Source organism: Amblyomma americanum, chromosome 10 (genome assembly GCF_052857255.1).
Source record: "Amblyomma americanum isolate KBUSLIRL-KWMA chromosome 10, ASM5285725v1, whole genome shotgun sequence".
In the NCBI taxonomy this organism is placed as follows: domain Eukaryota; kingdom Metazoa; phylum Arthropoda; class Arachnida; order Ixodida; family Ixodidae; genus Amblyomma; species Amblyomma americanum.
The window spans coordinates 8,065,069-8,074,928 of record NC_135506.1 but is presented as its reverse complement, the minus strand read 5'-3'; the positions used below and the strand labels follow the sequence as shown (position 1 = coordinate 8,074,928).

At 49.9% G+C, this 9,860-nt stretch overlaps 1 long non-coding RNA gene across 1 annotated transcript; it reads right to left on the bottom strand.

Moving 5' to 3' along the window:
• Nucleotides 1-4,919: 4,919 nt before the first annotated feature.
• Nucleotides 4,920-7,662, bottom strand: LOC144107985 (uncharacterized). Its single transcript, XR_013309455.1, has 3 exons — nucleotides 7,286-7,662; nucleotides 5,640-7,058; nucleotides 4,920-5,281 (listed from the first exon to the last, which is right to left on the bottom strand). It is a non-coding gene; the product is annotated as an uncharacterized LOC144107985 (long non-coding RNA).
• Between the last annotated feature and the right edge of the window lie 2,198 nt (nucleotides 7,663-9,860).

The window sequence follows — 9,860 nt, the reverse complement described above, 5'->3', positions numbered from 1 at the left end:
GGCTCTTCTAAGATGTTGAAACTGGGCTTGATAAACTATACGTGGCTGCAGAACTGCCCTCACCAATTGACGTGCAACGAACGAGCCTGGCCACCAGTTTTAGGAGCAATTCTTCTAATCAAACCCAAAGTCTGAATAGCTTGCCTTTTTGCTTGAGAAATCCATGCAGTCGCTGATTCTGATTGGTGAATCATTAAGCCAAGGATTTTTACACTCGGACTTTCCTGTAGTGGGTTGCCTGATAGACAAAGACGGACTTTCAGCTAGTTTACGGCGTCCCCAGCGGTTGGCGACTGACGTGTATGTTGTTTTATGCACGTATAGCTGAAGTCCGATGGATGATGCGTAATTATAGGTTACATCCAAGGCAGATTGAAGGGCAGCCTCCCGTGATGTCGTCAGCGCACTAAAGAAATTTTATGTTACGGATGTCATGTAGGCGCCAAGCCAGCGGGATGAAAGCAATATTAAATAACGTCGGCGACAATACTGATCCCTGGGGCACGCCGCAGAGAGGAACAAGTGATGCGACTGCTGAGCCGTACTAAAAATTTTCTGCCTTCCAAAAATTATTCGACAAAACTACGCACTCTCAGAGGGAGATGAAGCATGTCAATGGAGTTCAGATTGCCTGCATGACTGATGTTGTCAAATGCCTTTTCAACGTCCATTGCTAAAACGGTCCGCACATTGCGGCTGCAGGTAGATGACAAAACTGTTGATACCAAGACAGCCAACCCGTCCTCTGTACCATTATATGGACGAAAGCCGATTTGTGCTGGGTGATAAAAACTGTGCTGCTCTAGCCACCGTGACAATCGTGCGGCTAGCATTTTCTCCGCCAGCTTGCACAGCGTAGGAGTTAAGGAGATAGGTCGCAAGTTGGCAAGGTCCGTCGGAGGCTTTCCTGGTTTCGGGATAGGAATCACGACCGCGGATTTCCAGCTCTCGGGCACTACGCCATCCGTAATGCGTAATGCACTGCAAAAGAGTTGCCACCACAGCATGAAGACTAGCTTCGATATCCAGTATGAACGTTTGGAGGCGGCCGGTTTTCCAAAAGAACTTCTGAGGGCAGTGGCCGAAACGCTCTTGCAAAAGATAAAGGTTCGAGGCGTCAAAAGGGTTGACCCAAAGACAGTGGAAAAGAGAAATTTTGAAGTCATGCCTTATGTGCATAAAGTCGCCCACACCATCAAAAAGGTCGCCGGAAAGCAGGGCGATAATGTTGTGTTTTCAGCTCCCTGCAAGCTTTCACGCCTGTGCTTACGTGTTGCACGTGGCAGGACTTATCGGCTGGTTTGTTCGACGCAGCATGAAAACCGCTACGTCAACTGTGTCACAGGTGTGGTTTACAAAATTCCGTTGACCTGCGAAAAAGTGTACATTGGGCAAACAGGCCGATGTATTAATGACAGACTAAGAGAACACCACAACTCTCTGTCCCCTACTGACGGCGCTAACGTGCCTCGAAATTGCCGGGAATGCGGTTGCTATCCGCTATTTTCCAATGTTATAGTATTGTCGGCAGAGGCAAGGGAAAAGTTGAGCGCGAAATCCTCGAAGTGGTCCTCATTAGTATTCAAGGAGATGATTGCATTAGCAGTCCTATCTACCTCATGCAGAAGGAACTGAGCTTCCTTTCGCAACGGCGTTAGATCACGGCTTATCTTTAGATGTAGATTGTTTTTAACTGAGCTGCGCAAACTTTGCCACTTTTCCTGGGAGACTGTTTTCTTCTATAAAGCACAGTTGCTAGTCCAGTCGTCGTGTGTGTGCCTCGCCTCTTCGCAGGCGTTCCGTCTTTTGACTGGTTTTACTCCTGAACCATACTTCGTTTGTGGTGTCTAGTAGTTGAGGGAGTGCAGCGCTACTCAGGTTCTTGTAAACCTCGTACTGAACATTGTCCGGGCCGGGCGCTGTTTTCCGTTTCGAATCATCTATTGCAGCCAGCCACTCGGGCATAGAGAATGGACACGCAATTTCATCTGCGTCGACATCAGACGGCATTTGATATACATGCGCTGGGATGCCTGCCATATTTAAACTAGCGGCTGAAGAAGGCACAGCATCGTATTTTGGGAAAAACTTTCGCGCTGCTTCTTTGGCGAAATCATCTGGCGACAAGTTAGCCGCGAAGCATTCGGTTGCCGCTGCGTCAGTCGAACGGCGGCCGCGCTCCATTGTACGGAATGTTCGCCAGAGAGAGGCATTCGAGGATTTTGCAGAGATTTGTTCGCACCACGCATGCCACTGCCGTCGAGAGAGGTCGCGTTCGTATTTGCGTGCCTTAGCTGTAAGACAGTGCAATCGCGTGCGTGCCTGCGACGAAGAAGGGTCTCGCGTAGCAGCCAGCTCGGCTTGACGGCGGGCCGCCCACAAGATAAGAAGGCCGCGGGGTCTGGTGCCGGTCGACCAACATCAGTCCAGGTGGTAGTTGTAGCACTGTTGAACGTTGTTTGTATGCGCTCAACAAGGATTGGCGAAGAGTCTGAGGAGAGATTGTCCATACAGGAGCGAAAACTGTCCCAGTTGATCACAGAACATTTGTAGCGTAAAGGTCGGAAATGTAAGGTGTGAAGACCGATGATGATAGGGTGATGATCACTTCCCCAGCAGTCTGGCTCCATGGGCCAGGAGGGAGTACCCGGACTCGACCACCACGTCAATTCTGGAGCATAGGAAGCACTGCGAGTTTGACGCACTGGCCGTGTTGCTGTCCCAGGATGGTTGAGCAGCACAAATTGGGCATCCGTGAAAGCGTCCCGCACATGCCTGTCACGAGGGCTCGAAGGGGGGTACCCCCAATCGTGGTGAGGGGCGTTAAAGTCGCCTGTGACTAAAATCGGACACCCGGGATACTGCCGACGGACAGTTGTTTACCAGCCAAGATTAATACGGGAGGTAGCACCACCGGCTGGGCTAACGTAAAATCAGTCTTGGCGTTACCTAATTACATTAATTAGCACTGTGTCTATTAGTGTACGTCAATTAGTGTTAATGATATGATGGCATCATACTCACCACGTGATTAATTGGCCCATGACGTCACATGGTGCCTATTCACATGACCTTTAAAGTAAGCCATCTAGTGCGTTCGCATTAAAATCTCTTGAAATCGCATGTGGTCTCCTCCTCGTTTTGTCCTGTGTTTCGAGCGCTGCATTTTTCGTCATGATATACCAGCTCGCCCAAACATGCACCCTTATCATAAAGCAAGGCATGTTGACGTTCCCTACATTCATGGGTTCTCCCACCACCTAAAGACAGTTGCAGGAAAGTGTGACGTTCCGGTCGTGTTCTCTGCCCTCGAAAAGTTGGCGCGGCTCTGGCCTAAGGTCAACGGGCAAGAACGTTGCAATAAGACCTGCACGAAGAAACACGAGATATGTTTCGTCCTCGGTAGAACGGGGGTCGACTACAACTTGTTTTCCATGGAGAAGCTACATCGAATAGACGGGAATGCGCCTCAACACTGCGACAGCACCGCATGGTAGTCGAGTCAGTTGCAAGTCTTCCTGGCCGAACATTTCAGACGCTGCCCTAGCGGACCATCATGCACTCTTGCGTTGGTGAACACTGGTGTTTTTCTGAAGGCGCCCCCTTAATTCATAACGATTTTTTTAAAGAGCGTTAACTCTTACGTTTCTTGACTTCTTGGAGTCTGCTAGCGCCTCCCTTCGGCGTGAAATTTTCTGAGTCCAAGGAATTCAAGATGGCGGCCCCCGTACTCAATCGGTATAGCAACCCAATTGGTGATTGGTGACGTTATTAGTACATCGAATTGGTGATTGATTGGTGACGTCACTGGTATATCCAATTGGCGATTGGTTGGCGATGTCACTTACAAATCCAAGATGTCGGTCAATAATTGTAAATAAAGGATGACGTAATTAATTAATCCAAGATGGCGGCCGACTAAGGCCGCGACGTGACTATGACGTCATAATCCAAGATGGCGGCCAAATTCGGGTGCCAATGACGACGACAAATTCCAGTGTGGCGGACAGAAGTGAAACCACGTGATTGTGACGTCATATCAATTCTAGTAAATCAAGCAGCTAACACTTGTTACTTCAAGGTCTTCCAGGCGGTGGCAGCAACATTTTCTTTACGTGTAACTGGCTGATATGGTTTGGTTGATGGAGGTTTAAGGTCCCAAAGCGACTCAGGCTATGAGAGATACCGTAGTGAAGGGCTCCGGAAATTTCGACCACCTGGGGCTCTTTAACGTGCACTGACATCGCACAGTACACGCCTCCATCGAAATTAAACAACAGTGGTCAGGATCGAACCGAGTCTTTCGGGTCAGCAGCCGAGCGCCATAACCACTCAGCCACCGCGGCGGCACTAACTGGCTTATGTAATCTGTTGCGAATGTGCCATATATTTGTGGCAGTGTTGGCATTTTATTAATAGGAAAGGCATAGATGCTCCCGTCTTGGTTTATGTTTTATTTACTGCTTTATAATTACTGCGTGAATGGTCGGGCTGTGGAAAGCGCCTACATTTTACTTTTTAATTCTCAGTTTTAGCGGAGAACACTGCGAATTTGAAAGCCGCTGAACCCATTTCTAAGAGACCATTTTTGGACATGTAGACCTTTCCATCGGGCGACAAGAATTTCGAAAATCCTCTCTGGGCTGTTGGAAATTGGTTCCGCTGCGTAGTCCACCATGCTAGCGCGAATTGCGCATAACACCCCAGCTATCAATGCGATGACGTCCACGGAATCGTAAATGTACACGTCTAAATCTCCCGGACCTCGAGATTGTGGAGTGGATCTGCATTTTGGCCGCAGCGCCAGGAAGCGCTAAAAAGCGTGACAGTCGCATCAACGCCAACGCGCTCAATCCGGCTGGCGCCGGTGAGCACTCCAGTGACAATAGGAAGCTCATACAAAACTGATGTACAAATGATTTATTGGCAACTGTTGCGAAAGAGACCACGTGAGAAAGAACAGGACTTTTTCTCTGGATCAGGTATCGCGATGGGCGATGGCGGAGGAGCACGTTGCTGGAAGAACACGCTTAAGGATGCAGCGAAGGCGATGTATACCGTCCACGGCAGTAGCATGCTGATTGCAGCAACGGTGCACTTTCCAAATGGACGAGGACAACGAGATGCTTGAGGCCAATCACAGTACTCGTGAAAAACAGGAAAATCTTGCCCGACACGCAGCTGTCGCTGCAGGGCCAGATCCGAGGTCAGGCCGCACCCGATATACGGAACAGGATTCCCACTTGGCGCGTGAAGTACGGCAAAGCCACAGCCAGCGCCCCTGCAGACACAAAAGTCGATGTAAACAAAATGTTACAAGCCGGGAATTCGTGCGAGGTCTCCGACAGCATCCAACCAGCATTAATGTAGGCCCAGAAAGTTTATTTTCCCCGCCTGACATTTGCCCTTGTGGTAAGGCGAACTGCACGGGTAGCTGGCATGGATAGCCTTGATGAGACGAAAACGAATAAAATAAGTAAAACAATAGACAAGGCGGTTACAAACGCCACATTGCAGACAGCGCATAACTAGCAATTAAAGCTCGTACATACATGGCAAAAAAAACAGAGCGAGTCCTATCAATAGCTAATCAATTTGGAATAACAGAGGAAACCAAAGTGCGAAAGGCGTTTGCTCACTTGGGGTAAACACTGAAGGCCTCGACGCGCCGCCTCTCCCGTGGTTGATGACCGCGGACAGGAACAGGTTAAGGTGGCAGATCCGTACGTCACGTCGGCAGTTACTCGGAGCTTGCACACTGCATGGAGACCTCGCCGCGGCGACGACGGCCCGGAAGCATCGATGTCCCGCAGGCGCTGACCCTCATTGCATTGACAGCAAGCAGCAGCGTGGAAACCGTTGGTGTTCACGCCCACTACAGGTAGGCTTCTGGAAGGAGACGACGAAGCCCGCTTGCCGCGTTGCACCACCGGCGATGAGAACGTCATTCTTGTCATGTGTCGAGTCATTGTGCCACGTCGCTTTTTTTTTTGCTTTTACAATCCTTGCTTCGCCTTTCTCTTCTGAGCACGTTGCACGGGTCTCGTTGGTTTCTCTTTCTAGTATTTCTTACTTCATCCAACCTTGTGTACTAATAACTCATGACAGGAGGAAGTCCAGTGAACATCTCAACACTCGAATATAAAAACTGGAAGGCTCTGATATAAACAAACATATAGGTGAAATACGTAAGGAAGCAGGAAAGGCAGGGTAAGAAGTGAAGTATACAAATAGGGACTAAAATATTTTAGAGAAGAAAGCAACCTTGCACACCACAAAAGAGCCGGACTGACGTCCACCTTGCCTGGTCAAGAGGCTCCCTCGAAAGTATGCAATGGATGTTAATTAGTATATACAGGTGATAAGGAATGACTCCGCTGATGAGAAGGCCTGTTTGTTTTAAACTGTACTGGCAAAGGTGCAACATGAATCGCGATAAGTGAGGGAATGAAAATTGTGTATGAAATTGTTGGGCACTTTGCTGGGCATTCGATAAAACTTGCGTAAAGAACAATGAATGGCGAAAGCTATGAAATTCAAGAGGGAAACGTGTGTAGCCCATAATGGTGTTACCGAGAGGTTTGCAGACAGGGAAGTATTTGCTGATATTGGGATTATTACGCACACAAACGTAAAGCTCGCTGTCTGAATTATGACAACTCCATTGTAGGGACATAAATGTAAGACATGTGCGAATTTGGTTAGGTGCAGATAAACTCTGAAGTGTGTGGCCATAAATAAGGGCACTAACCGCAGCTGAATTGGGTGAATTCAGTGCAACATGGGTGATCGGTAGCAACACGACCAAGCAAGACAGAGACAAGCGCAAAAATAAGAATTTATGTTGAATGAAGGGTGAACAGACCAAGTGTTATATGGGCCATCAACTGCTATAGACTCGTCATTACACAGGCTTGTAAGCAGATAAAGCTCTTGTGGAGGGAGGAGGCATACGTGAGGCAGGTATGGAGTATCCCGCGCGGCGCATGGATACCGGATCGGGCCAGAGATCCGAGCTCGCATTTGCAGAGGCGCCCCGAGAAACTAAGTCGGCGTATCTGAAAAGACGTGGAAAGCATGGATCTCGTGCTCGTGATGCACTTAAGCACGAATACGCCTATACGGGAGTAAAAAGGGAGTAAACAACCCTCTAGCACACTCCTTTTAAAAGAAGAAAGTGCCCTAGAGGATAGCTTACCTCGTTTGTACTCCTTTCTGGCACTTCCCGTACAGCCAGGAGCAAGAATGGCGAATGCCACGCGAGCTTCGATTCAACTACGCTTACCTGGTGTCAAGGAGACAAAAATGAGGTGGAGCTCTTTCATCTCCAGCCCTGTCGCTTATCTCGCTTCGGTCCGTCGTGGTCCGACTAGCAGAAAAAGCGGAGAACTTGACGCTGCAATGCAGTGTAATGGAAACTCCGGACAGTACACCGCTTGCGGCGGGAGGCAGCAGCATACACGAGGCAGAAAGGGAACATCTTGCGCCGTGCATGGATGCCGGACCGGGGCCAGACATCCAAGCTCGGACTGCCTGGTTTGGCTGCCTGCTGTCCGTGTTGGCGTACCTGCAAAGATAAAAAGAAACCTTTGGTGAAAGGCGAACACGGATGGAAGCGACTGAACAGCTCTAACAGAAAGGGCGGCAGAAAACACAGCCTCTTCCGTCCGGTCTGTTAGGGCTGTTCAGTCGTTTCCATCAACATGCACCGACCAACCCGACTAATCCCTCTTGCAACCGTGGATGTCGTCGTGAGCATTTCAAAGGCTTCCGAGGGTCCCGCTGTACACTAGCTGTACTGTCGGCACTTCGACTAAACTGCATCCTCGACCCCCTTCAGCGGCACCTGCTGTTGATACAGCCTTTTGGGGTATCGCTTTTATTTGCAGTCATGCCAGTCTTCTCGCTTCGATAAGTCGCGGTCCTGCTTATTGAAGACGTGGAAAACTGGACGCTGCGATGCAGTGTGTATTCGAAGCACCCGACAGTGCAGCGTTTGCGGTGGGAGGCAGACGGTGCTCGAAAAGAACTTGCTCGACCCGCAACTGCCATATATCGGGCCAGATATGTCATTGCGGGCCGAATGCACCCGTGCCGTTGGACCAAGTATAAGAACGCTGGAGTGAGCACATCTGCAAAGAATAAAAAAAAAGATGTCAGACACGGAAGCATATCGCAGTTGCACATACTCACCGCGGGAGCAAAGTAGGCGCGACGGAAGCCTTACGCCGCGGGGCTGAAAAAAGTAATATAGAACTTCCAACCTTGGCTGCAGCGGAAACACGATGTGCCGCAGACCGTAGGCAACGTCCGTTCTTCGGAGTTGCTGGACGAGGCTGGCGAGAATTTCCGAACGCCGTATACGGCCACAAACCACATGTCACTCAATAGCATGTCCGCCCACGGGCGTTCGGTGGCACGACATGGTGGCTCGGTCGCAACTACGTTCGGAACGAGTTTTTGTTCAGTGACGCAAACGGCAGCGGGCTCGCGTATCTGAACCCCGCTTATCTAAACCTACAGCTGACCTGCATATAGTGAGCTATACCCTAAAGCTGTGTGCATCGCGTATCCTAGCTCGCCGCGCTTCCGTCACTGAGCAGAAACCCGATGGCGATGGCCCGTGAAACCTCTCCTCTAGAGGCTGCGTGTTTCTTGCCGATTATTATCCAATGCTCGCGGTAGCAGCGCGAGTGATCCTTAAATTCCCTCTAACAGGTTTCACGGACACGTCGCCCTCGCCGCGAGGCTTAGCCCCGCACTCACCTTCGATGCCGACGGCCCGGCTCGAAGAGGTGCATTCCTCGGCAGTCGTCGGTCGGTGGCTAGTGCAACGGCTCCTACGAGTCCCCGCTGGACGGTAAAGACGACAGCAATCCACTGGAAACGGGCACTAAGTAATGTCCAGAAGCACTGCCGCTCGTACGGCGAAAGTAATTTCGCTGGCTAGCAGCAACGAAGAAAGAACGGTGGACTGACGGGGCGCATGTATGGACACATTTCCCATCCGCGAGTCGGCTGCTTGCGCATGCGCGTTAATGTCAGCTAGATGAAATTTTCGAGCACGCCCTGCGCTGTGTCTCGCTTATCAACGATAGGAAATTTCCCCTGGCTGCAGAGACCGGGAACCGTGACAGTGCACTTCGCCGCGCCGCTGCTTCCATGGGCGGATGGCTCGTCGGCGCGTTTCCTGCTGCCAGACATTTTTCTTCTCTTTTTTTGTTGTCTGCATCTGCCCCGTCTAGATGAAGCGATAACAAGACTGCTTTAGGCGCGCAAGTTTCGCCATGCATGCACATGCCACAGCTTGGGCGAGGTTTTTCGTGTTCCTCTGATCTGCACTTTAAACAAGCAAACTGATAGAAGAGCAATAATTTTCGCATTCCTGCGTTTTAATTTAGAAACTTAATCGGCTCTAACATCCCCAGAGTGAATGAAGCGCCTTCAATGACCATAGGAGACAGTTTTGCATAATCTATTTATACCCCGACTTTGCAATTTATTATCACAATGTTGCAATGATTGAAACGCGTTGGCACGCATTTCCTTACCAACTCGCAGTTTTTCAGTCTATGGCAAGCAGTGTGCTCGCTGGGTTATTCGTGAGTCTCTTCTTTCAATAAGCCCAGGGGGGAAAAGAAAGCGCATGCACCTGCACACTCTGTTTTGCGTGAACTTGATATCGCAGTTCTTGAAACCTAGCCTGAATGCGGAATGCGCGCCCAGCAGAGATGTGCGCTTGCCCGCTTTCAAAACTTAACGATCCCATCATTCATAGCGCATTAAATCCGATTAAGAGAAGCTTCAAAACAAAAGAACGCAACAAAAATAAGAGGATGCCTGCCTATGCAAAGCGAAGA